Here is a 27,459-nt window from a genome sequence, read left to right as displayed (position 1 = left end):
TGATGTGATATGGTCAAGACATGATGCTAAATTTTATTGTATGAGATGATCATGTTTTGTAACCGAGTTATCGGCAACTGGCAGGAGCCATATGGTTGTCGCTTTATTGTATGCAATGCAATCGCGCTATAATGCTTTACTTTATCACTAAGCGGTAGCGATAGTCATGGAAGCATAAGATTGGCGAGACGACAACGATGCTACGATGGAGATCAAGGTGTCGCGCCGGTGACGATGGTGATCATGATGATGCTTCGGAGATGGAGATCACAAGCACAAGATGATGATGGCCATATCATATCACTTATATTGATTGCATGTGATGTTTATCTTTTATGCATCTTATCTTGCTTTGATTGACGGTAGCATTATAAGATGATCTCTCACTAATTATCAAGAAGTGTTCTCCCTGAGTATGCACCGTTGCAAAAGTTCTTCGTGCTAAGACACCACGTGATGATCGGGTGTGATAGGCTCTATGTTCAAATACAACGGGTGCAAAACAGTTGCACACACGGAATACTCAGGTTATACTTGACGAGCCAAGCATATACAGATATGGCCTCGGAACACGGAGACCGAAAGGTCGAGCGTGAATCATATAGTAGATATGATCAACATAGTGATGTTCACCAATGAAACTACTCCATCTCACGTGATGATCGGACATGGTTTAGTTGATTTGGATCACGTAATCACTTAGAGGATTAGAGGGATATCTATCTAAGTGGGAGTTCTTTAAGTAATATGATTAATTGAACCTAAATTTATCATGAACTTAGTACCTGATAGTATCTTGCTTGTTTATGTATGATTGTAGATAAATGGCCCGTGCTGTTGTTCCGTTGAATTTTAATGCGTTCCTTGAGAAAGCAAAGTTGAAAGATGATGGTAGCAATTACACGGACTGGGTCCGTAACTTGAGGATTATCCTCATTGCTGCACAGAAGAATTACGTCCTGGAAGCACCGCTGGGTGCCAGGCCTGCTGCTGGAGCAACACCAGATGTTGTGACGTCTGGCAGAGCAAAGCTGATGACTACTCGATAGTTCAGTGGGCCATGCTTTACGGCTTAGAACCGGGACTTCAACGACGTTTTGAACGTCATGGAGCATATGAGATGTTCCAAGAGTTGAAGTTAATATTTCAAGCAAATGCCCGGGTTGAGATATGAAGTCTCCAATAAGTTCTATAGCTGCAAGATGGAGGAGAACAGTTCTGTCAGTGAGCATATACTCAAAATGTCTGGGTATAATAATCACTTGATTCAAATGGGAGTTAATCTTCCAGATAATTGCGTCATTGACAGAATTCTCCAATCACTGCCACCAAGCTACAAGAGCTTCGTGATGAACTATAATATGCAAGGGATGAATAAGACTATTCCCGAGCTCTTCGCAATGCTGAAAGCTGCGGAGGTAGAAATCAAAAAGGAGCATCAAGTGTTGATGGTCAACAGGACCACTAGTTTCAAGAAAAAGGGCAAAGGGAAGAAGAAGGGGAACTTCAAGAAGAACAGCAAGCAAGTTGCTGCTCAAGAGAAGAAACCCAAGTCTGGACCTAAGCCTGAAACTGAGTGCTTCTACTGCAAGCAGACTGGTCACTGGAAGCGGAACTGCCCCAAGTATTTGGCGGATAAGAAGGATGGCAAGGTGAACAAAGGTATATGTGATATACATGTTATTGATGTGTACCTGACCAATGCTCGCAGTAGCACCTGGGTATTTGATACTGGTTCTGTTGCTAATATATGCAACTCAAAACAGGGACTACGAATTAAGCGAAGATTGGCTAAGGACGAGGTGACGATGCGCGTGGGAAACGGTTCCAAAGTCGATGTGATCGCGGTTGGCACGCTACCTCTACATCTACCTTCGGGATTAATATTAGACCTAAATAATTGTTATTTGGTGCCAGCGTTAAGCATGAACATTATATCTGGATCTTGTTTGATGCGAGACGGTTATTCATTTAAATCAGAGAATAATGGTTGTCCTATTTATATGAGTAATATCTTTTATGGTCATGCACCCTTGAAGAGTGGTCTATTCTTATTGAATCTCGATAGTAGTAACACACATATTCATAATGTAGAAGCCAAAAGATGCAGAGTTGATAAAGATAGTGCAACTTATTTATGGCACTTCCGTTTAGGTCATATCGGTGTAAAGCGCATGAAGAAACTCCATATTGATGGACTTTTGGAACCACTTGATTATGAATCACTTGGTACTTGCGAACCGTGCCTCATGGGCAAGATGACTAAAACGCCGTTCTCCGGTACTATGGAGAGAGCAACAGATTTGTTGGAAATCATACATACTGATGTATGTGGTCCGATGAATATTGAGGCTCGTGGCGGATATCGTTATTTTCTCACCTTCACAGATGACTTAAGTAGATATGGATATATCTACTTAATGAAACATAAGTCTGAAACGTTTGAAAAGTTCAAAGAATTTCAGAGTGAAGTTGAAAATCATCGTAACAAGAAAATAAAGTTTCTACGATCTGATCGTGGAGGAGAATATTTGAGTTACGAGTTTGGTGTACATTTGAAACAATGCGGAATAGTTTCGCATCTCACGCCACCCGGAACACCACAGCGTAATGGTGTGTCCGAACGTCGTAATCGTACTTTACTAGATATGGTGCGATCTATGATGTCTCTTACTAATTTACCGCTATCGTTTTGGGGTTATGCTTTGGAGACGGCCACATTCACGTTAAATAGGGCACCATCAAAATCCGTTGAGACGACGCCTTATGAACTATGGTTTGGCAAGAAACCAAAGTTGTCGTTTCTGAAAGTTTGGGGCTGCGATGCTTATGTGAAAAAGCTTCAACCTGATAAGATCGAACCCAAATCGGAGAAATGTGTCTTCATAGGATATCCAAAGGAGACTATTGGATACACCTTCTATCATAGATCTGAAGGCAAGACTTTTGTTGCTAAGTTCGGAAACTTTCTGGAGAAGGAGTTTCTCTCGAAAGAAGTGAGTGGGAGGAAAGTAGAACTTGACGAGGTAACTGTACCTGCTCCCTTATTGGAAAGTAGTGCATCACAGAAAACTGTTTCTGTGACATCTACACCAATTAGTGAGGAAGCTAATGATAATGATCATGAAACTTCAGAACAAGATACTACTGAACCTCGTAGATCAACCAGAGTGAGATCCGCGCCAGAGTGGTACGGTAATCCAGTTCTGGAAGTCATGCTACTAGATCATGATAAACCTACGAACTATGAAGAAGCAATGGTAAGCCCAGATTCCGCAAAATGGCTTGAAGCCATGAAATCTGAGATGGGATCCATGTATGAGAACAAAGTGTGGACTTTGGTTGACTTGCCCAATGATCGGCAAGCAATTGAGAATAAATGGATCTTCAAGAAGAAGACTGACGCCGACGGTAATATTACTGTCTACAAAGCTCAACTTGTCGCAAAAGGGTTTCAGCAAGTTCAAGGGGTTGACTACAATGAGACCTTCTCACCCGTAGCGATGCTTAAGTCTGTCCGAATCATGTTAGCAATTGCCGCATTTTATGATTATGAAATTTGGCAGATGGATGTCAAAACTGCATTCCTGAATGGATTTCTGGAAGAAGAGTTGTATATGATGCAACCGGAAGGTTTTGTCGATCCAAAGGGAGCTAACAAAGTGTGCAAGCTCCAGCGATCCATTTATGGACAGGTACAAGCCTCTCGGAGTTGGAATAAAAGCTTTGATAGTGTGATCAAAGCATTTGGTTTTATACAGACTTTTGGAGAAGCCTGTATTTACAAGAAAGTGAGTGGGAGCTCTGTAGCATTTCTGATATTATATGTGGATGACATATTACTGATTGGAAATGATATAGAATTTCTGGATAGCATAAAGGGATGCTTGAATAAGATTTTTTCAATGAAAGACCTCGGTGAAGCTGCTTACATATTAGGCATAAAGATCTATAGAGATAGATCAAGACGTTTAATTGGACTTTCACAAAGCACATACCTTGACAAGATTTTGAAGAATTTCAAAATGGATCAAGCAAAGAAAGGGTTCTTGCCTGTGTTACAAGGTGTGAAGTTGAGTCAGACTCAATGCCCGACCACTGCAGAAGATAGAGAGAAAATGAAAGATGTTCCCTATGCTTCAGCCATAGGCTCTATCATGTATGCAATGCTGTGTACCAGACCTGATGTGTGCCTTGCTATAAGTCTAGCAGGGAGGTACCAAAGTAATCCAGGAGTGGATCACTGGACAGCGGTCAAGAACATCCTGAAGTACCTGAAAAGGACTAAGGATATGTTTCTCGTATATGGAGGTGACAAAGAGCTCATCGTAAACGGTTACGTTGATGCAAGCTTTGACACTGATCCGGACGATTCTAAATCGCAAACCGGTTACGTGTTTACATTAAACGGTGGAGCTGTCAGTTGGTGCAGTTCTAAACAGAGCATCGTGGCGGGATCTACGTGTGAAGCGGAATACATAGCTGCTTCGGAAGCAGCGAATGAAGGAGTCTGGATGAAGGAGTTCATATCCGATCTAGGTGTCATACCTAGTGCATCGGGTCCAATGAAAATCTTTTGTGACAATATTGGTGCAATTGCCTTGGCGAAGGAATCCAGATTTCACAAGAAAACCAAGCACATCAAGAGATGCTTCAATTCCATCCGGGATCTAGTCCAGGTGGGAGACATAGACATTTGCAAGATACATACGGATCTGAATGTTGCAGACCCGTTGACTAAGCCTCTTCCACGAGCAAAACAGGCTCCATGGGTGTTAGAATCATTACTGTGTAATCTAGATTATTGACTCTAGTGCAAGTGGGAGACTGAAGGAAATATGCCCTAGAGGCAATAATAAAGTTATTATTTATTTCCTTATATCATGATAAAAGTTTATTATTCATGCTAGAATTGTATTAACCGGAAACATAATACATGTGTGAATACATAGCCAAACAGAGTGTCACTAGTATGCCTCTACTTGACTAGCTCGTTAATCAAAGATGGTTATGTTTCCTAACCATGGACAAAGATTTGTTATTTGATTAACGGGATCACATCATTAGTTGAATGATCTGATTGACATGACCCATTCCATTAGCTTAGCACCCGATCATTTAGTATGTTGCTATTGCTTTCTTCATGACTTATACATGTTCCTATGACTATGAGATTATGCAACTCCCGTTTGCTAGAGGAACAATTTGTGTGCTACCAAACGTCACAACGTAACTGGGTGATTATAAAGGAGCTCTACAGGTGTCTCCAAAGGTACATGTTGGGTTGGCGTATTTCGAGATTAGGATTTGTCACTCCGATTATCGGAGAGGTATCTCTGGGCCCTCTCGGTAATGCACATCACTTAAGCCTTGCAAGCATTGCAACTAATGAGTTAGTTGCGGGATGATGTATTACAGAATGAGTAAAGAGACTTGGCAGTGACGAGATTGAACTAGGTATAGGATACCGACGATCGAATCTCAGGCAAGTAACATACCGATCACAAAGGGAACAACGTATGTTGTTATGCGGTCTGACCGATAAAAGATCTTCGTAGAATATGTAGGAACCAATATGGGCATCCAAGTCCCGCTATTGGTTATTAACCGGAGACGTGTCTCGGTCATGTCTACATTGTTCTCGAACCCGTAGGGTCCGCACGCTTAAGGTTTCGATGACAGTTATATTATGAGTTTATGCGTTTTGATGTACCGAAGGTTGTTCGGAGTCCCGGATGTGATCACAGACATGACGAGGAGTCTCGAAAGGGTCGAGACATAAAGATCGATATATTGGAAGCCTATGTTTGGATATCAGAAGTGTTCCGGGAGAAATCGGGATTTTACCGGATTACTGGGAGGTTACCGGAACCCCCCCCCCCGGAGGTATATGGGCCTTAGTGGGCCTTAGTGGAAGAGAGGAGAGGTGGCCAGAGATGGGCCGCGCGCCCCTCCCCCCCTTGGTCCGAATAGGACAAGGAGAGGGGGCCGGCCCCCTTCCTCCTCTCTCTCCTCTTTCCCCCCTCCGCGAATCCTATTCCAACTAGGAAAGGGGGGAGTCCTACTCCCGGAGGGAGTAGGACTCCTCCTGGCGTGCCTCCTCTTGGCCGCCCCCCCCTTTGAACCTTTATATACGGAGGCAAGGGGCACCCCTAAGGACATAAGTTGATCCACGTGATCATATTCTTAGCCATGTGCGGTGCCCCCTTCCATCATAGTCCTCGATAATATTGTAGTGATGCTTAGGCGAAGCCCTGCGACAGTAGTACATCAAGATCGTCACCACGCCGTCGTGCTGACGGAACTCTTCCCCGAAACTTTGCTGGATCGGAGTCCGGGGATCGTCATCGAGCTGAACGTGTACTAGAACTCAGAGGTGCCGTAGTTTCGGTGCTTGATCGGTCGGGCCGTGAAGACGTACGACTACATCAACCAAGTTAACACTTCCGTTGTCGATTTACAAGGGTACGTAGATCACACTCTCCCCTCTCGTTGCTATGCATCACCATGATCTTGCGTGTGCGTAGGAAATTTTTTGAAATTACTATGTTCCCCAACACATGCACACACGCACGCATGCATGCACACACCAGTACACCACACGACCAACACACACTCTCACGCTCAAGTGCTCAACCTACACGTGCATGCGCACACATCAGGCCCTGACAGACACATACACAACCAGGTGATTCCCGCACACGGGGTGGAGTCTTGTCGCGCCTGCGTAAATTTGTGTTTATCTGACCTTTTCCCTATGTGAACTGACAGGTGGGACCCACAAGGAACATGGTCAATTTAACTAGTCAACATGGTGCCACGCAGACTATTTGGCGGGTCAACAGAGTGCAATCCGATGCTGAACCGTGAGCAAGTGACCGTATAATCACCGCAAAACGTATATAGTGACCGTAATCAGCTTATTCTAAAGTTCGGTGAACGTATTACACTTTTCTCTCTGTAGGCCCTCCAAAACTACATCTCTACACGTTCTCGCATGTTACATCTAACAACTATGCAACACAACACTACTACTACACTCTAACACAATAAATCATAGTATGTGTTTTTAGTTTTACTAGATATCATATTGTTACTTAATTATTCAGTTTGCATACATTAAAATTGCCTTTGAAATGTATGGCCAGTATCATATACCGCGCGGGAAAAATCCCGCCCTTTCCTGTTTAATCGGGTTTGTATGGATGGATCATGCGAAACAGGAAAACTATAGTACTATATGTCAGCGTTCTGGGAACGGGGGTCCCCAGACTTGCCTGCCTGTGGCCTGTGGCGTGGCTCAAAGGGGGGCCCAGCACGGCCCATCCTCATCAACACAGACTCAAGACCCTCGCGAGGGGCCAAGCCTTGCGGGGCGGACGACACGGAGCTTCCTCAGGCACGGCCTCACCAGGCTGGCTCGCGAGGAGGCGGAGAGATCAAGGCGGGATACCTCACGAGGTGCCCGTGATGCAAGCCATGACGACCAAGGGCGCCAGGCGAGCGCCAGCTCGCGCAGTGTCCTCCTTTCCCCTTTGGTGCAAAGGGGGCAAGCGCAGCCGTGGAGTACCGAGGCATCAGGCAAAGGTTGCCATTTTGGTGCAACAAGACCAAGACCAGGAGGACTGCAAGATGGAGGTCATCATGGAGCCCAAGACGGCGTCACCGCCAGAGCTTTGTGCAGGCGAAGACTACTTTTGTCAGGATAGCTGGTACTAGCTATCCCCCTTCAAATTAGCCCGCCATTGTTGGCCTCCTTCCCGCTCGATATTTGGGAAGAGGACCAGGGCCTCTATAAATAGGACTAGCCACCATAGTAGGAAGGGGGATCGAAATCCGAGAGGGAGAGAAGGGTGACTGAACTCCCCCTAGCAGTTGTCCCCCCCAGCCAAGAACAGACCCTCGCGAGGCTGTTCTTCCTTGTATCGTTCATCATCATCAGCCCAAGAGGCAATCCACCACACCACACACTGGATTAGGGTATTACACCATAATGGTGGCCCGAACCAGTATAAACCCTGTGTCTCTTGTGTCGTTCTTCCCATAGCTTAGATCTTAGCGAGGCGGAGGGGTGCAGGTAGGTAGGAGGCGAAATCTCCGCGCGCACCCCAGTGTTCGAACCTCAAGGGTCTGCCGGAACCCGAAATCCGACATTTGGCGCGCCAGGTAGGGGTGCACCGGAGTTTTCCCTTCCGCCACTGCCACGACTTGCCTTGCGATGAGTAGCGCGTCGCCCGCTCCGGCCGCCGGCGCCAGCACGGGGGCCAGGGGGCTCCGAGCCCTGGCCACAGCCCAGCAACGGGTGCGGTGGCCGGACCAGTTCAAGCCAACGACGCCGCCGCGCTACGGCGGCGCGACTGATCCGCTGGCCTTCTTGCTGGCGTACGAGGAGGCCAACCTTGAAGCTGGAGGTGATGATAGGGTCATGGACAACTGGCTCCCCATGGCCCTCACCGGCGCTCCGTGCACGTGGCTGCTCCACCTGCCGCTAGCCCCCGTGGCCTCTTGGGAAGAGCCCCGCAGCCTCTTCCCCGCCCATCACGCTACACCAACACCCTCGGTCGTCGCAGCCCTCCTGGGCGGCTCACAGGCGCCGCCTACAAGTCACCATGTCAAGCCGTTCATCCGCCGGGTCAGCGCCGCTCCCACGCGGCAGGGGGCTCTCCCGAACCGGGCGGCGCCCAAGGCCAGCCTGACCTTCATCTCGGAGGACCACCCCTCCAACTCGGCCTGCTCGGGTGCGCTCCCCATGCTGTGCACCCCCACCATCTGCCAGGTGGCCGTCACCAGAACTCTCATCGATGGCGGTGCGGGCCTCAGCGTACTCTCGGTCGAGGCCTTCAACCTCCTCTGCATACCCCTGGAATGGCTGCAACCCAGCCGGCCCTTCTCAGGCGTTGGGGCCGGATCATCCAGCTCCTTGGGACAGATCCGGCTCCCAGTAACCTTCGGCACCTACCACAACTTCCACACGGAGCTGGTCGACTTCGACATCGCCCCCATCGGCCTTCCCTACAACGCCATCCTCGGCTACCCAGCGCTGGCCCAGTTCATGGCCGTGACGCACCCGGTGTACAACCTCATGAAGATGCCCAGAAGCAGCGGTGTCCTCACCGTGCACGGGGACACCAGAGACGCGCTGCCAGTGCTCAAGCTCGCCTTCAAGACGGCGGCGTCGGCACAGTCCGCCGACTCGGAGACCCCCGAGCCCAAGGGGGCTGCACCTGCCAAGAAGAAACAGTTGTTCACCCAAGACAAGGCAGAAACCAAGCAAATACCCGTCGATGAGGATGGGTCCACCAACGCCACTTTCACCATAGGCGCCAACCTCGAACCCGAGCAGGAGGAGGCCCTGGTCGGGTTCCTGCGTGCGAACAAGAAGGTATTTGCTTGGGAGCCTGACCAGTTGGCGGGGATCCCTAGGAGTGTAATCGAGCATCACCTCAACGTGTGCCCCAATGTGCGCCCTGTGAAGCAGAAGGCAAGGCGGCAGTCCACAGAAAAGCAGGCCTTCATCGTCCAAGAGACCCGCAAATTAGAAGCCGCTGGGGTCATTCGCGAGGTCCGATACCCGGATTTGTTGGCCAACCCTGTCGTTGTGCCAAAGAAGGGAGGGAAGGAGCGCATGTGTGTCGACTTCACCAACCTCAACAAGGCATGCCCGCAAGATCCGTTCCCGCTCCCCCGCATCGACCAGATCGTCGATTCCACCGCGGAATGCGACCTGCTATGCTTCTTGGATGCCTTCTCTGGGTATCACCAGATCAAGATGGCGGTAGAAGACGAAAAGACAGCCTTCCTAACCCCGTGTGGGGTGTACTGCTACACATGCATGCCATTCGGGTTGCGTAACGCAGGGGAGACCTTTCAGCGGCTGATGCACATCACCTTAGGCCCGCAGCTCGGGAAGAATGTTGAGGCTTACGTCGATGACATTGTGGTAAAGTCTCGGGAGGCCAGGACCCTGATACAAGACCTGGAGGAAACCTTCGCGAGCCTCAACGCAGTGAACCTACGGCTCAACCCAGAGAAGTGTGTGTTCGGAGTCCCCTCGGGCAAGCTCTTAGGTTTCCTCGTGTCCCACCGAGGCATCGAGGCTAACCCGGAAAAGGTCAAGGCGGTCGAGGACATGAGCCCGCCAAAGACCCTCAGAGAAATGCAGAAGCTCACTGGGCGCGTGACCGCGCTAGGGCGCTTCATCTCCAAGTTGGGGGAGCGAGCGCTGCCTTTCTTCCAGCTAATGAAGAAAAAGGGGCCCTTTGAGTGGACTGAAGAGGCCGACAAAGCGTTCCAGGATCTCAAGAGATACCTGACCAGCCCACCGGTCATGGTGGCTCCGCGCCCTCAAGAGCCCCTGGTGCTTTACCTCGCCGCCACTCCCTACTCCGCCAGCGCAGCCCTGGTGGCGGTTAGAGAGGAGCGTCGAATCAAAACCACAGCAGCAGCCCGGGACAAGGCAAAACAGGAACAAGGAAGGCCCGCAGAAACCGCCACCGCGGCTGAGGAGGATCAGCCGCCGCAGAGGAGTGCACCGGAGGCGGAAGAGGCCCCTCTCCCAGATGGCCAGCCTCAGGAGGCCTCATCGCCTCATGAGGCGCCATGGTCTCCCAAGGGAGCCACCAGCACTGGCGCACCCAATCTCATTGAGCACCCAGTGTACTTCGTCAGCACGGTGCTGCGGGACGCAAGGGCACGGTACCCCATGCCTCAAAAACTCCTCCTCGCGCTACTGGTGGCCTCGCGCAAGCTGCGGCACTATTTTCAGGGCCACCCCATCAAGGTCGTCTTGTCATACCCCCTGGAGAGAGTGCTCAGGAGCCCTAACTCAGCTGGAAGGGTCGGTGAGTGGAACATAGAACTGCAAGAGTTTCAGCTCGAATTCAGCACGACCAGAGTCATCAAGGGAGTAGCATTGGCGGATTTTGTGGCGGAATGGACGGAGGCACCAGGCCTCAAGGCCGACGAGGATCGGTCCCTCTCCCCGGGAAGCGAGGCGCCAGAAGGTTGGGTCATGTACTTTGATGGGGCGTTCTCCAGGCATGGCGCTGGGGCTGGGGCGGTGCTTATATCGCCCACTCAGGACAAGCTCTACTACGCTGTGCAGCTCTGTTTCCAGCAAGGTGAAAAGGTCTCTAACAACATAGCGGAGTATGAAGGTTTAATAGCAGGCTTGAAGGCCGCAGCTGCCCTGGGGGTGAAACGCCTCACCATCAAGGGCGATTCGCAGCTCCTTGTCAATTTCTCCAACAAGGTGTACGAGCCGAAAGATGAGCACATGGAAGCCTACCTTGCGGAGGTCCGCAGGATGGAGAAGTAGTTCTGGGGGTTGGAGTTGCAGCATGTGCCCCGAGGCACCAATCAGGAGGCCGACGACATCGCCAAACGGGCATCCAGGCGGTTACCTCAGGAGCCTGGCATTTTCGAGGAGCGGCTCTTCAAGCCCTCAGCCCTGCCGTCATTGTCAAACACGGCTCAGCCTCGGGAGGAGCTCCCCCAGCCACCTGCCTCAGGAGCCCTGGCCTGTGGCCCGGCCTCAGGAGCACGCCTGCTCCTGATGATGGAACCTTAGGAAGGGTGCTGGATCACGGAGCTCCGTAGTTACTTAACACAAGGGACCCTGCCGGAGAAGGAGGAGGAAGCGGAGCGTGTGGCACAGCAAGCCACGGCATACTGCATCAAGGATGGAGAGCTCTACCGGAAGCGACCAAACGGTGTATCCCTGCACTGCATCTCCAGGGAGCAAGGAAAGGAACTGCTGGGAGATATACACGGCGGAGACTGTGGACATCATTCATCATCACGGACCCTCGTCGGCAAGGCATTCCGCAGTGGGTTTTATTGGCCCACCACACTCAATGACGCCGTCGAACTAGTGAAAGCTTGTGAGGCCTGCCAGTTCCACGCCAAGCAGATCCATCAGCCGGCAGAAGGCCTGCAGACTATACCCCTTTCGTGGCCATTCGCAGTCTGGGGGCTGGACATCCTGGGCCCGTTTCCTCGGGCGCCGGGGGGCTACCGCTACCTCTACGTCGTCGTGGACAAGTTCACCAAGTGGGCTGAAGTAGAGGCCGTCCGCACCATCAAGTTCATCAGGGGCATCGTGAGCCGGTTCGGGGTGCCGAACCGCATCATCACGGACAATGGTTCGCAGTTCACCAGTAACCTTTTCAAAACATACTGTGCTAACCTTGGAACGCAGATATGCTACCCTTCGGTGGCGCACCCCCGAAGCAACGGCCAGGTCGAGCGAGCCAACGCAGAGGTCCTGAGGGGCCTCAAGACCAGGACATTCAAGAAGAAGCTGGAGGCCTGCGGCAGAGGTTGGTACGACGAGCTTCAGTCCGTGTTGTGGTCCATCCGCACAACCGCGACCAAGCCGACTGGAGAGACCCCGTTCTTCCTGGTCTACGGAGCCGAAGCAGTCCTCCCTCGCGAGGTCAGACATCGCCCCGCGCGGGTCCTGGCGTTCGACGAGGCGCAGCAGGACGACATGCGGGGGATGGACCTCGTGCTGGGGGAGGAACGTCGCCGAGAAGCCGCGCTGCGAGCGGTGAGGTACCAACAAGCACTGCGACGATATCACTGCCGCGACATCCGCCCCAGAACTCTCGAGGTAGGAGACCTCGTGCTCAGGCGGGTTCTCTCCAGGGAGGGATTGCACAAGCTCTCTCCCATGTGGGAGGGCCCGTTCAAGGTTGTTCATGTTTCCAGGCCCGGCTCCGCGTGCTTGGAGACTCAGGAGGGGGTGCCGGTCCAGAACGCATGGAACATCCAGCACCTCCGGAGGTTCTACCCCTAAAAAGGCCCAGAGCCTGTGAAGAAGGTGAATGCCTGTGAAGTTGTCGCGTTTTGGAAAAGGCCCGAGCCTGTGAAGAAGGCGAATGCCTGTGAAGCTGTCGCGTTTTGGAAAAGGCCCGGAGCCTGTGAAGAAGGCGAATGCCTGTGAAGCTGTCGCGTTTTGGAAAAGGCCCGGAGCCTGTGAAGAAGGCGAATGCCTGTGAAGCTGTCGCATTTTGGAAAAGGCCCGGAGCCTGTGAAGAAGGCCAACGCCTGTGAAGCTCGCCGCCCGTGACACTCTCACGTAATAATGAGTTGGGGCTGTACACGCCCCGGAGTCTCAGGAGCACCAGCCTCAGGCCCTGGGGCTCCCTCCCATGCCCAGTGGCAGCACTTAGCTCCGCGCTGGTGAGAAGACGTCGAAGACTAGATTAGGTGCCGGACGCGGCTTTTTCATTTGCTTTCCGCAGTTGGCTTGTTCATGCTTATTCGAAGTTTTATTGAAGCTGTTGCCGTCTTTGGCTTGTGGTTCTTCGACTTTTCACTCTCCTGCCTCGATTTCTCTTATGCAAGGCCTCGCGAGGGGGGGGGAAGCCGAGCACCCTCGCGAGTGTTCCTGTCCTAGTCGTTCAAAGGTTTCGCGATCTGGGTCCATTATAGGAGCACCCCTCCAGTCCGTGCCCCACGGGCACCGCAACACGAACACATGGCCTGGGTCGGTCGCCCCCCACGGCTGGGGCCGGGAACTACCCACGCGCGGGCACGTAGCCGGAAGGCACGATAACGGAAGCAAAATGATGATTAACAGCAATAACCCAAACACGCCCCCGCGGGGCTCCACACTACTGTCTTTTTGCGCAGGAAAAAGGAAAAGAAAGAACAAATCAGGCGCAGCTCGCCTCACACCGGCCTGCAGGGAGGACTCGAGCCGCCTCCGGGGCTCAGGCAGACTCCCTCTCGCGCTTCACCGAGGAGCGACGGCGGGCGGACACGCTACCACCTCCCAAGCAGATACGACGGCGTGGAGGCTGACCGCGGCCACTGCTAGAAGAGTCGCCGCTTGAAGAAGAACCGGAGAAGCTTGGGGAACCCTGAGTGCCGCCAGTCACGCGAGTGCTGTCCTCTCCATCATCGTCGGAGCTGGGTTCCCGGCCGCAGTCGTTGTCCTCAGGGCAGCACCCCACGCGGCGACCATCTTCCCCAAACACCCTCACGTAGAGGGTGGCATCGCCGTCAAACTTGAAGTGCATGGTGCACCGACGGCTGAGGCCGCGCGCGCGGGCAAACGTCTACCAACCGCGGGCCAAGGCCAGGCTCCCGGCTGCGGAGACCTCCAGTGAAGCCCATGAAGCCCGGCTGCAGCAGCCGTCAGCCTGGAGCCAGAGGCCGCCCGGGGCGCCGGCCGGGAGCTCGCCGAGGAGGAAGCGAGGAAGTGGAAGCCGGGTGCTAGTCGGCTCCGCCGACCACACAACGAACTCCGGCAGCACCTCTGCAGCGCGAAAGCGCTGCCTAGGGGGACGCGCGGCCGAAGCGCGCCCCCCGGCCGCAGCAGTCCGCCCGTCACCATGCTGGAAATCGTCTCCGCGGCCGCGGGGAGCTGCCGTGGTGGCCACAGGATGTTTGCGAGGGCGCCCTCGGCCGCGCTTGGGCGGGGGAGAGGCAGGCTCTACCCGGCGAGCCTTCCCCTTCTCTGCGGCCGAGAACCTCCTCGACGGGGCCATGAAGAAGAAGGAGAAGTGAGGGGGAATGAACTAGAAGGGCGCGCGCCAATCCGTACTTATAGCCGGCGAGGGCCAACCGTCGGCCCCCACTATCGCAGGTAATCATGACCCGCTTTGCATGCAGGGACTTGTCCAATCCGTGCAGTTGCCGAGGCGCCATGGGGAAGTGGAGACGCCCACGTCCAATCAACCGCCACGCGGCGTCCAAGGCCACAGGCTGTTAGGGCCCGCGGCGCTTCGCGCTTACCCTTTCGCCTCCCTGCATGGCCAAGTCCGGGCGCGCCTTGGGCCCGGGGGCTACTGTCGGTGTTCTGGGAACAGGGGTCCCCAGATTTGCCTGCCTGCGGCCTGTGGCGTGGCTCAAAGGGGGGCCCAGCACGGCCCATCCTCATCAACACAGACTCAAGACCCTCGCGAGGGGCCAAGCCTCGTGGGGCGGATGACACGGAGCTTCCTCAGGCACGGCCTCACTAGGCTGGCTCACAAGGAGGCGGAGAGATCAAGGCGGGATACCTCACGAGGTGCCTGTGACACAAGCCATGACGACCAAGGGCGCCAGGCGAGCGCCAGCTCGCGCAGTGTCCTCCTTTCCCCTTTGGTGCAAAGGGGGCAAGCGCAGCTGCGGAGTATCGAGGCATCAGGCAAAGGTTTCCATTTCGGTGCAACAAGACCAAGACCAGGAGGACTGCAAGACGAAGGTCATCGTGGAGCCCAAGACGGCGTCACCGCCAGAGCTTTGTGCAGGCGAAGACTACTTTTGTCAGGATAGCTGGTACTAGCTTTCCCCCTTCAAATTAGCCCGCCATTGTTGGCCTCCTTCCCGCTCGATATTTGGGAAGAGGACCAAGGCCTCTATAAATAGGACTAGCCACCATAGTAGGAAGGGGGGTCGAAATCCGAGAGGGAGAGAAGGGTGACTGAACTCCCCCTAGCAGTTGTCCACCCCAGCCAAGAACAGACCCTCGCGAGGCTGTTCTTCCTTGTATCGTTCATCATCATTAGCCCAAGAGGCAATCCACCACACCACACACTGGAGTAGGGTATTACACCACAATGGTGGCCCGAACCAGTATAAACCCTGTGTCTCTTGTGTCGTTCTTCCCATAGCTTAGATCTTAGCGAGGCGGAGGGGTGCAGGTAGGTAGGAGGCGAAATCTCCACGCGCACCCCAGTGTTCGAACCTCAAGGGTCTACTGGAACCCGAAATCTGACACTATATACAGTACAAGTGACAGTTCACTGGGCCGTCGTGTCGTGTACTCCTCCGTCGTAAGAGTGGAGCGCTCGCTTTCATAAATATTCTGGTCCCTTTCGCCGACATGTGGGGCATCAAGCTACCGGGTCCACGTGCCATACCGGAATACAGTGCAGAGCAGCCGGGGTGAAGCACCCAGTCATGGCGCCGGCGTAGTAGTGAGCAATGAGGCGTCAAATCACAAAGCTACACCTTTCCCGCAGTTAAGTTGGAGGGACGAAGCAACCATCATTTCACTCATTGTTGAATCCGCTTCTCCCTCATCTTCTTCAAGTTAACCACGTGTTGCTTCTACCGTTGGTCTGCCCCATGTGGGAAGCTGATCAACTTGGTAAAGCACTGACACGTGGGACCGCATGTTAGCAAACCGCCAGGACAACTTCCTCTAAAAATAAGAAACCTCCCCCGCCATCCACGCGACAAAATCACCTCCTTTTTACTAATCTTGATTCTATAATTTTTTAGATCAATAAAATTGAGATTTGTATAAATAGCACACAGGAGCAAAACCAAGTGGTACGGTTAAGGGCATCCACAATGTGTAGCCAAATGTGAAAATAGCTTTTGGCATCATGGGAACCATTGTGGACGGTGTTGCTAAAGCCAAAAGGATGGAACCGAAGCTCCCTGATTGATTGATTGATTGATTGATTGATTGATTGATTGATTGATTGAAGGAATAGAAAAATGCAACGTCTCTCCTATTTCTCCCGTGCTTGGACGCATGTATAGTACAGAGGACAGAGTCTACTCCCCTGTCCCTTCTATCACAAATCACAAAGCAGTGAGGCATCAAATCACAAAGCACGGACGAAGCAATCATCATTTCACTCTTCACTGACTCCGCTTCTCCATCGTCTTCTTCGAGAAACCATCTCACCGCACTAAGCTGGACGGACGATGCTATTGTGTACGAGTAGTACTAGTACATTTACGTGTCCTTTGGTTCAACGGACTTCCTGGATGCAAATAAGTTGGTTGTCTTGGCTTGCAGGCGGCACTTGCGAACGACTTACTGTGGTCTCCCTCAATGGTGTTCTCCCTCGAACGCACTTCGCCAAACCACAACATTAGAGATATCGTCGACATCACCACAATGGGGAAGGAAGTCAAATATAGTTACTACCTCCATTTTTTGTACACAAGGCTAGTATATCAAAATTACAATTTGCAAAAGGCCACTAACACTAATCAAGGCAAAATTGATGGGGTTTGCCTCGTACTAGCAACCAAGGACATTAATATCCCCTGCATGCATGCGGAAGTGAGAAGGTTGGTTTGCATGGCGCTGCATTAATCAAGCGATGAGGAGTGAGATGGTTAGCTCTTTGGGCTTTGGAGAAAAAAATACGCATTAATTGACACGTGAAACGAGGATTTGTATCGATTAATCCCGTGAAGGAAAACCCCGCCTTTCTTTTTTAACACTACTACTCCTAGTACGTAGTACTACGTACTTATCCTGTTTGGGTCTAGGCCTTGCATTGCCATACTACGCCACACATTTTTGCCAAGCTTGCCTAAAGTTTTCAAAATTAAAAGGAGGTACACTTGCGCACGGCTGTCGCGGTCGCACCGCACCCTCACACAGTCGCTCCTGCACGCCGCAGTCGCACCGCACCCTCACATGCACAGTCGCTCCTGCATGCCACAAACCCAACCAAGGGAACGCACCCTCACTGACACGTGTTGTCGCATGTGAACAAACCAAACTCAGCCATCCTACCACTGACACATAATTTTCGTTCATAGAGTATGTTTATCCAACCGCATGTTGGGGAGTATCCGTACGGCCCGTGCGGTGGTCTATTGGGGAAGAAGAAGAGGTGACAAAGAAGGGTTAGGAGACGTAGGATATTCATCCAACCGCCTGAAATGGTAGACTGGCCCAAGTCAGGCGACTTGCCTAACAATATATGTTTTTACACAGCAAAAGATCCATGAAAACAACAACATAAAGAAAAAATATCACTGCTCGCGGAACGAGACGGCCTCATCGTCTTTGGCTGCCGGCGCGAACCATTCGTAGCTGCCCACGTGTGTCTCCGCACCGTGGTTGTCATCGGCCTCCAGCTACTCGTTCATGCGGAGCGTGCGGGCGCTTTGCACGGACGAGAGCACCGCCCGGTTCAAGTCGAGGATGTCCGGTTCCGCCTGCAAGAGGGCCTCGACGGCAGCGGCATCCGCGCGCTCCGCGTCGAGTCGAGCCTCCGCCGCCCGTTCAAGTCCAGGACGTCCAGTTCTGCCTGCAGGAGGGCCTCGATGAGAGTGGCATCTGCGCGCTCCGCGTCGAGTTGAGCCTCTGCTGCCTGGTTCAAGTCCAAGACGTCCGGTTCCGCCTGCAGGAGGGCCTCGATGGCAGCGGCATCCGCGCGCTCCGCCTCAAGTTGAGCCTCCGCCGCCCGGTTCACATCCATGACACCCGGTTCCGCCTGCAAGACAGCCTCGATGGCAGCGGCATGCCCGCGCTCCGTGTCGAGTTGAGCCTCTGCCTCCCGGTCCTCCTTTAGTATCGCCAGGTTGAACCGCTGGTCCGCCTACACCATGGGGGACTCAGGCGCCGGCACGAAGTCGACGTCCATCGTCTCACACCCATCGGGGGCCTTCTGCGTCGCGACCTCCGCCATGAACATTGGATCGGCTTCCTCCTCCTTGTAGCTTGGCTCCAGAGAACTCGGGGATTGGCCCGCCGCAAAGCGAGCTTGGGTAAGGAGGTCTCTGGCGCCGACCGCCGTCGCGATTTTTGCGCGGTGCTCCGGCCTCAGCATCTTGTAGTACGTGATCTTGCGCGCACCATGGCTTTTCGGCGAACTAGGGGACGCTTGATGTGGGCTAGGGGATCGAAAGGTGGGGGAAGGGGTTGGAGATTAGGTGTGGTTTTAGGGCAGTTGCTGGCGCATGCCGAGTAGCAAAGGTTCTGGTGTGAATAGTGATTCCGGTGACGACTGGTCAATCAGTTTTGACTGTACATCGCTCTTGTCACGTTCGCGTTGCAACCCGACACGCTGGACCCTCCACGTTGCTCACCGAGTGGAACGCGCTTCATCTTGCATTTTCGCTCGCTTGTGGGACCGCATTCGAGACCAAACCGACGTCCCTCCCCCTCCCCCGCCTGCGTCATTTTATGCGGAGTAAATAAAAACAGAGGGAGTATACTACGGATGAGGATCCCCTGACGTGGCCGAACTGAAGGAAATATGCCCTAGAGGCAATAATAAAGTTATTATTTATTTCCTTCATTCATGATAAATGTTTATTATTCATGCTAGAATTGTATTAAACGGAAACATAATACTTGTGTGAGTACATAGACAAACAGAGTGTCACTAGTATGCCTCTACTTGACTAGCTCGTTGATCAAAGATGGATATGTTTCCTAGCCATTGATATGAGTTGTCATATGATTAACGGGATCACATCATTAGGAGAATGATGTGATTGACTTGACCCGTTCCGTTAGCTTAGCACTCGATCGTTTAGTATTCTGCTATTGCTTTCTTCATGACTTATAAATGCTCCTATGACTATGAGATTATGCAACTCCCGTTTACCGGAGGAACACTTTGTGTGCTACCAAATGTCACAACGTAACTGGGTGATTATAAAGGTGCTCTACAGGTGTCTCCAAAGGTACTTGTTGGGTTGGCGTATTTCGAGATTAGGATTTGTCACTCCGATTGTTGGAGAGGTATCTCTGGGCCCACTCGGTTATGCACATCACTATAAGCCTTGCAAGCATTGCAACTAATGAGTTAGATGCGGGGTAATGTATTACAGAACGAGTAAAGAGACTTTCCGGTAACGAGATTGAACTAGGTATTGAGATACCGACGATCGAATCTCAGGCAAGTAACATACCGATGACAAAGGGAACAATGTATGTTGTTATGCGGTCTGACCGATAAAGATCTTCGTAGAATATGTAGGAGCCAATATGGGCAGCCAGGTCCCGCTATTGGTTATTGACCAGAGAGGTGTCTCGGTCATGTCTACATAGTTCTCGAACCCGTAGGGTCCGCACGTTCAACGTTCATTGACGATATAGTACTATGAGTTATGTACGTTGGTGACCGAATGTTGTTCGGAGTTCCGGATAAGATCACAGACATGACGAGGAACTCCAAAATGGCCCGGAGATAAAGATTGATATATGGGATAATAGTGTTTGGACTCTGGAAGGGTTCCGGAATTCACCAGAAGGGGTTCCGGATGTTTCCTGAAATGTTTGGGTACGAGAACACTTTATTTGGGCCAAAGGGGAAAGCCCACAAGGTTTTTGGAAAGCGCAAAAGGAAGTTTTGTGGAGTCCAGGGGCCAGATGCCAGGGTCCCTGGCGTCTGGGTCTAGATGCCGGGAACCCTGGCGTCTGGCCCTGGAGTCCGAGAAGGAATCTTGCCTTTCGGGTGAAACCGACTTTGTGGAGGCTTTTACTCCAAGTTTCGACCCCAAGGCTCAACATATAAATAGAGGGGTAGGGCTAGCACCCAAGACACATCAAGAAACACCAAGCCGTGTGCCGGCTACCCCGTCCCCTCTAGTTTATCCTCCGTCATAGTTTTCGTAGTGCTTAGGCGAAGCCCTGCGGAGATTGTTCTTCACCAACACCGTCACCACGCTGTCGTGCTGCCGGAACTCATCTACTACTTCGCCCCTCTTGCTGGATTGAGAAGGCGAGGACGTCACCGAGCCAAACGTGTGCAGAACTCGGAGGTGCCGTGGTTTCGGTACTTGGATCGGTTGGATCGTGAAGGCGTATGACTACATCAACCGCGTTGATACAACGCTTCCGCTTACGGTCTACGAGGGTACATAGACAACACTCTCCCCTCTCGTTGCTATGCATCACCATGATCCTGTGTGTGCGTAGGATTTTTTTTGAAATTACTATGTTCCCCAACAGTGGCATCCGAGCCAAGTTTTATGCGTTGATGTAATATGCACGAGTAGAACACAAGTGAGTTGTGGGCGATATAAGTCATACTGCTTACCAGCATGTCACACTTTGGTTCGGCGGTATTGTTGGATGAAGCAGCCCAGACCTACATTACGCGTACGCTTACACAAGACTGGTTTTACCACCATGCTATGCACACAGGTGACTAGCGGGTGTCAGTTTCTCCAACTTTTGTTGAACCGAGTGTGGCTACGCCCGGTCCTTGAGAAGGTTAAAACAGCACTAACTTCACAAACTATCATTGTGGTTTTGATGCGTAGGTAAGAACGGTTCTTGCTAAGCCCGTAGCAGCCACGTAAAACTTGCAACAACAAAGTAGAGGACGTGTAACTTGTTTTTGCAGGGCATGTTGTGATGTGATATGGTCAAGACATGATGAGATATAAGTTGTTTTATAAGATGATCATGTTTTGTTGAAGTTATCGGCAACTAGCAGAAGCCTTATGGTTGTCTCTTTATTGCATAAGATGCAAGCGCCAAATAATTGCTTTACTTTATCGCTATGCGATAGCAATAGTTGCAAGAGCAATAGTTGGCGAGACGACCATGTGATGACACATTGATATAGATCAAGTTGGTGGAGATCATGGTGTCATGGCGGTAACAATGGAAATCATGGCGATGCTTTGGAGATGGAGATCAAAGGCACAAGATGATGATGGCCATATCATGTCACATATTTTGATTGCATGTGATGTTTATCTTTTATACTTCTTATTTTGCTTAGTTCGACGATAGCTTTATAAGATGATCTCTCACTAATTATCAAGTTACAAGTGTTCTCCCTGAGTATGCACCGTTGCGAAAGTTCTTCATGCTGAGACACCACATGATGATCGGGTGTGATAGGCTCTACGTTCAAATACAATGGGTGCAAAACAGTTGCACACGCGGAATACTTAGGTTAAACTTGACGAGCCTAGCATATAACAGATATGGCCTCGGAACAGTGAGACTAAAAGGTCGAACGTGAATCATATAGTAGATATGATCAGCATAGTGATGTTCACCATTGAAACTACTCCATCTCACGTGATGATCGGGCATGGTTTAGCTAATATGGATCACGTGATCACTTAGAGGATCAGAGGGATGTCTATCTAAGTGGGAGTTCTTAAGTAATATGATTAATTGAACTTAAATTTATCATGAACTTAGTCCTGGTAGTATTAGCATATCTATGTTGTAGATCAATAGCTCGCGTTTAGCTCCCATGTTTTATTTTTTATATGTTCCTAGAGAAAACTAAGTTGAAAGATGTTAGTAGCAATGATGCGGATTGGATCCGTGATCTGAGGTTTATCCTCATTGTTGCACAGAAGAATTTATGTCCTTGATGCACCGCTAGGTGACAAACCTATTGCAGGAGCAGATGCAGATGTTATGAACGTTTGGCTAGCTCAATATGATGACTACTTGATACTTTAGTGCACCATGCTTAAACGGCTTAGAACCGGGACTTCAAATACATTTTGAATGTCATGGACCATATGAGATGTTCCAGGAGTTGAAGTTAATATTTCAAGCAAATACCCGAGTTGAGAGATATGAAGTCTCCAACAAGTTCTATAGCTAAAAGATGAAGGAGAATAGCTCAAGCAGTGAGCATGTGCTCAGATTGTATGGGTACTACAATCGCTTGAATCAAGTGGGAGTTAATCTTCCAGATAAAATAGTGATTGACAGAATTCTCTAGTCACCATCACCAAGTTAGTAGAACTTCGTGATGAACTATAATATGCAAGGGATAACGGAAACGATTCCCAAGCTCTTCGTGATGCTAAAATCGACGAAGGTAGAAATCAAGAAAAACATCAAGTGTTGATGGTAAACAAAACCACTAGTTTCAAGTAAAGGGACAAAGGGAAGAAAGGGGAACTTCAAGAAGAACGGCACGCAAGTTGCTGCTCAAGTGAAAAAACCCAAGTCTGGACCTAAGCCTGGAACTGAGTGCTTCTACTGCAAAGGAACAGGTCACTGGAAGCGGAACTACCCAAGTAATTGGCGGATAAGAAGGATGGCAAAGTGAACATAGGTATATTTGATATACTTGTTATTGATGTGTACTTTACTAGTGTTTATAGCAACCCCTCATTATTTGATACTCGTTCAGTTGCTAAGAATAGTAACTCGAAACGGGAGTTGCAGAATGAACAGAGACTAGTTAAGGGTGAAGTGATGATGTGTATTGTAAATGGTTCCAAAATTGATATGATCATCATCGCACACTCCCTATACTTTCGGGATTAGTGTTAAACCTAAAATAAATGTTATTTAGTGTTTGCATTGAGCATGAATATGATTGGATCATGTTTATTGCAATACAGTTATTCATGTAAGTTAGAGAATAATTGTTGCTCTGTTTACATGAATAAAACCTTCTATGGCCATACACCCAATGAAAATGGTTTGTTGGATCTCGATCGTGGTGATACACATTTTCATGATATTGAAGCCAAAAGATGCAAAGTTAATAATGATAGTGCAACTTATTTGTGGCACTGCCGTTTAGGTCATATTGGTGTAAAGCGCATGAAGAAAATCCATGTTGATGGGCTTTTGGAATCACTTGATTATGAATCAGTTGATGCTTGCGAACCATGCCTCATGGGAAAGATGACTAAGACTCCGTTCTCCGGAACAATGGAGCGAGCAACAGATTTGTTGGAAATCATACATACTGATGTATGTGGTCCGATGAATATTGAGGCTCGCGGCAGGTATCATTATTTTCTGATCTTCACAGATGATTTGAGTAGATATGAGTATATCTAATTGATGAAACACAAGTCTGAAACATTTGAAAAGTTCAAAGAATTTCAGAGTGAAGTGGAGAATCATCATAACAAAAACAAAAGTTTCTATGATATGATCGCAGAAGTAAAATATTTGAGTTACGAGTTTGGCCTTCAGTTAAAACAATGTGAAATAGTTTCACTACTCACGCCACCTGGAACACCACAGTGTAATGGTGTGTCCAAACGTCGTAACCGTACTTTATTAGATATGGTGCGATCTATGATGTCTCTTACCGATTTACCACTATCGTTTTGGGGTTATGCATTAGAGACAGCTACATTCACATTAAATAGGGCACCATCTAAATCCGTTGAGACGACACCGTATGAACTATGGTTTGGCAAGAAACCTGAGCTGTCGTTTCTTAAAGTTTGAGGTTGCAATGCTTATGTGAAAAAGTATCAACCTGATAAGCTCAAACCCAAATCGGAGAAGTGTGTCTTCATAGGATACCCAAAAGAAAATGTTGGGTACACCTTCTATCACAGATACGAAGGCAAGATATTCATTGCTGAGAATGGATCCTTTCTAGAGAAGGAGTTTCTCTCGAAAGAAGTGAGTGGGAGGAAAGTAGAACTTGATGAGGTAACTGTACCTGCTCCCTTATTGGAAAGTAGTTCATCACAGAAATCTGTTCCTGTGACTACTACACAAATTAGTGAGGAAGCTAATGATGATGATCATGTAACTTCAGATCAAGTTACTAACGAACCTTGTAGGTAAACCAGAGTGAGATCCGCACCAGAGTGGTACAGTAATCCTGTTCTGGAGATCATGTTACTTGACCATGACGAACCTACGAACTATGAGGAAGCGATGATGAGCCCAGATTCCACGAAATGGCTTGAGACCATGAAATCTGAGATGAGATCCATGTATGAGAACAAAGTATGGACTTTGATTGACTTGCCCAATGATCGGCGAGCCATTGAGATTAAATGGATCTTCAAGAGGAAGATAGACGCTGATAGTAGTGTTACTATCTACAAAGCTAGAATTGTCGCAAAAAGGTTTTTGACAAGTTCAAGGTGTTGACTACGATGAGAGTTTCTCACTCGTATCTATGCTTAAGTCTGTCTGAATCATGTTAGCAATTGCCGCATTTTATGAAATCTGGCAAATGGATAAACAAAACTACATTCCTTAATGGATTTATTAAAGAAGAGTTGTATATGATGCAACCAGAAGGTTTTTTCAATCCTAAAGGTGCTAACAAAATATGCAAGCTCAAGCGATCCATCTATGGACTGGTGCAAGCATCTCGGAGTTGGAATATATGCTTTGATAAGTTGATCAAAGCATATAGTTTTATACAGACTTGCGGTGAAGCCTGTATTTACAAGAAAGTGAGTGGGAGCACTACAGCATTTCTAATAAGTATATGTGAATGACATATTGTTGATCGGAGATAATGTAGAATTATTCTGCAAAGAATAAAGGAATGTTTGAAAGGAGTTTTTCAAAGAAATACCTCGGTGAAGCTGCTTACATATTGAGCATCAAGATCTATAGATATAGATCAAGACGCTTGATAAGTTTTTCAATGAGTACATACCTTGACAAGATTTTGAAGTAGTTCAAAATGGAACAAGTCAAAGAAAGCGTTCTTGCATGTGTTACAAGGTGTGAAACTGAGTAAGACTCAAAGCCCGACCACGACAGAAGATAGAAAGAGAATGAAAGTCATTCCCTATGCCTTGGCCATAGGTTATATAAAATATGACATGATGTGTACCAAATCTATTGTATACCCAACACTGATTTTGGCAAGGGAGTACAATAGTGATCTAGGAGTAGATCACTGGACAACGGTCAAAATTATCCTTAGTGAAATAAGGATATGTTTCTCGATTATGGAAGTGACAAAAAGGTTCGTCGTAAAGGGTTACGTCGATGCAAATTTTGACACTGATCTAGATGACTCTAAGTCTCAGTCTGGATACATATTGAAAGTGGGAGCAATTAGCTAGAGTAGCTCCGTGCAGAGCATTGTTGACATAGAAATTTGCAAAATACATACGGATCTGAATGTGGCAGACCCGTTGACTAAACTTCTCTCACAAGGAAAACATGATCACACCTTAGTACTCTTTGGGTGTTAATCACATGGCGATGTGAACTAGATTACTGACTCTAGTAAACCCTTTGAGTGTTGGTCACATGGAGATGTGAACTATGGGTGTTAATCACATGGTAATGTGAACTATTAGTGTTAAATCACATGGCGATGTGAACTAGATTATTGACTCTAGTGCAAGTGGGAGACTGAAGGAAATATGCCCTAGAGGCAATAATAAAGTTATTATTTATTTCCTTAATTCATGATAAATGTTTATTATTCATGCTAGAATTGTATTAACCGGAAACATAATACTTGTGTGAATACATAGACAAACAGAGTGTCACTAGTATGCCTCTACTTGACTAGCTCGTTGATCAAAGATGGTTATATTTCCTAGCCATTGACATGAGTTGTCATTTGATTAACGGGATCACATCATTAGGAGAATGATGTGATTGACTTGACCCATTCCGTTAGCTTAGCACTCGATCGTTTAGTATTCTGCTATTGCTTTCTTCATGACTTATACATGTTCCTATGACTATGAGATTATGCAACTCCCGTTTACCGGAGGAACACTTTGTGTGCTACCAAACGTCACAACGTAACTGGGTGATTATAAAGGTGCTCTAAAGGTGTCTCCAAAGGTACTTGTTGGGTTGGCGTATTTCGAGATTAGGATTTGTCACTCCGACTATCGGAGAGGTATCTCTGGGCCCACTCGGTAATGCACATCACTATAAGCCTTGCAAGCATTGCAACTAATGAGTTAGTTGCGGGATGATGTATTACGGAACGAGTAAAGAGACTTGCCGGTAACGAGATTGAACTAGGTATTGAGATACCGACGATCGAATCTCGGGCAAGTAACATACCGATGACAAAGGGAACAACGTATGTTGTTATGCGGTCTGGCCGATAAAGATCTTCGTAGAATATGTAGGAGCCAATGTGGGCATCCAGGTTCCGCTATTGGTATTGACCAGAGAGGTGTCTCGGTCATGTCTACATAGTTCTCGAACCCATAGGGTCCGCATGCTTAACGGTCGTTGACGATATAGTACTATGAGTTATGTATGTTGGTGACCGAATGTTTTTCAGAGTTCCGGATAAGATCACAGACATGACGAGGAACTCCAGAATGGCTCGGAGAAGATTGATATATGGGATAATAGTGTTTGCACTCCGGAAGGGTTCTGGAATTCACCGGAAGGGGTCCCGGATGTTTCCCGAAATGTTTGGGTACGAGAACACTTTATTTGGGCCAAAGGGGAAAGCCCACAAGGTTTTTGGAAAGCGCAAAAGGAAGTTTTGCGGAGTCCAGGGGCCAGATGCCAGGGTCCCTGGCGTCTGGGTCTAGATGCCGGGAACCCTGGCGTCTGGCCCTGGAGTCCGAGAAGGAATCTTGCCTTTCGGGTGAAACCGACTTTGTGGAGGCTTTTACTCCAAGTTTCGACCCCAAGGCTCAACATATAAATAGAGGGGTAGGGCTAGCACCCAAGACACATCAAGAAACACCAAGACGTGTGCCAGTTACCCCGTCCCCTCTAGTTTATCCTCCGTCATAGTTTTCGTAGTGCTTAGGCGAAGCCCTGCAGAGATTGTTCTTCACCAACACCGTCACCACGCCGTCGTGCTACCGGAACTCATCTACTACTTCGCCCCTCTTGCTGGATCGAGAAGGTGAGGACGTCACCGAGACAAACGTGTGCAGAACTCGGAGGTGTCGTGCTTTCGGTACCTGGATCGGTTGGATCGTGAAGACGTACGACTACATCAACCACGTTGATACAACGCTTCCGCTTATGGTCTACGAGGGTACATAGACAACACTCTCCCCTCTCGTTGCTATGCATCCCCATGATCCTATGTGTGCGTAGGAAATTTTTTG

The sequence above is a fragment of the Triticum urartu genome, chromosome 5, assembly GCF_003073215.2.
Source record: "Triticum urartu cultivar G1812 chromosome 5, Tu2.1, whole genome shotgun sequence".
NCBI lineage: Eukaryota > Viridiplantae > Streptophyta > Magnoliopsida > Poales > Poaceae > Triticum > Triticum urartu.
Note: the sequence above shows the minus strand (reverse complement) of the source record.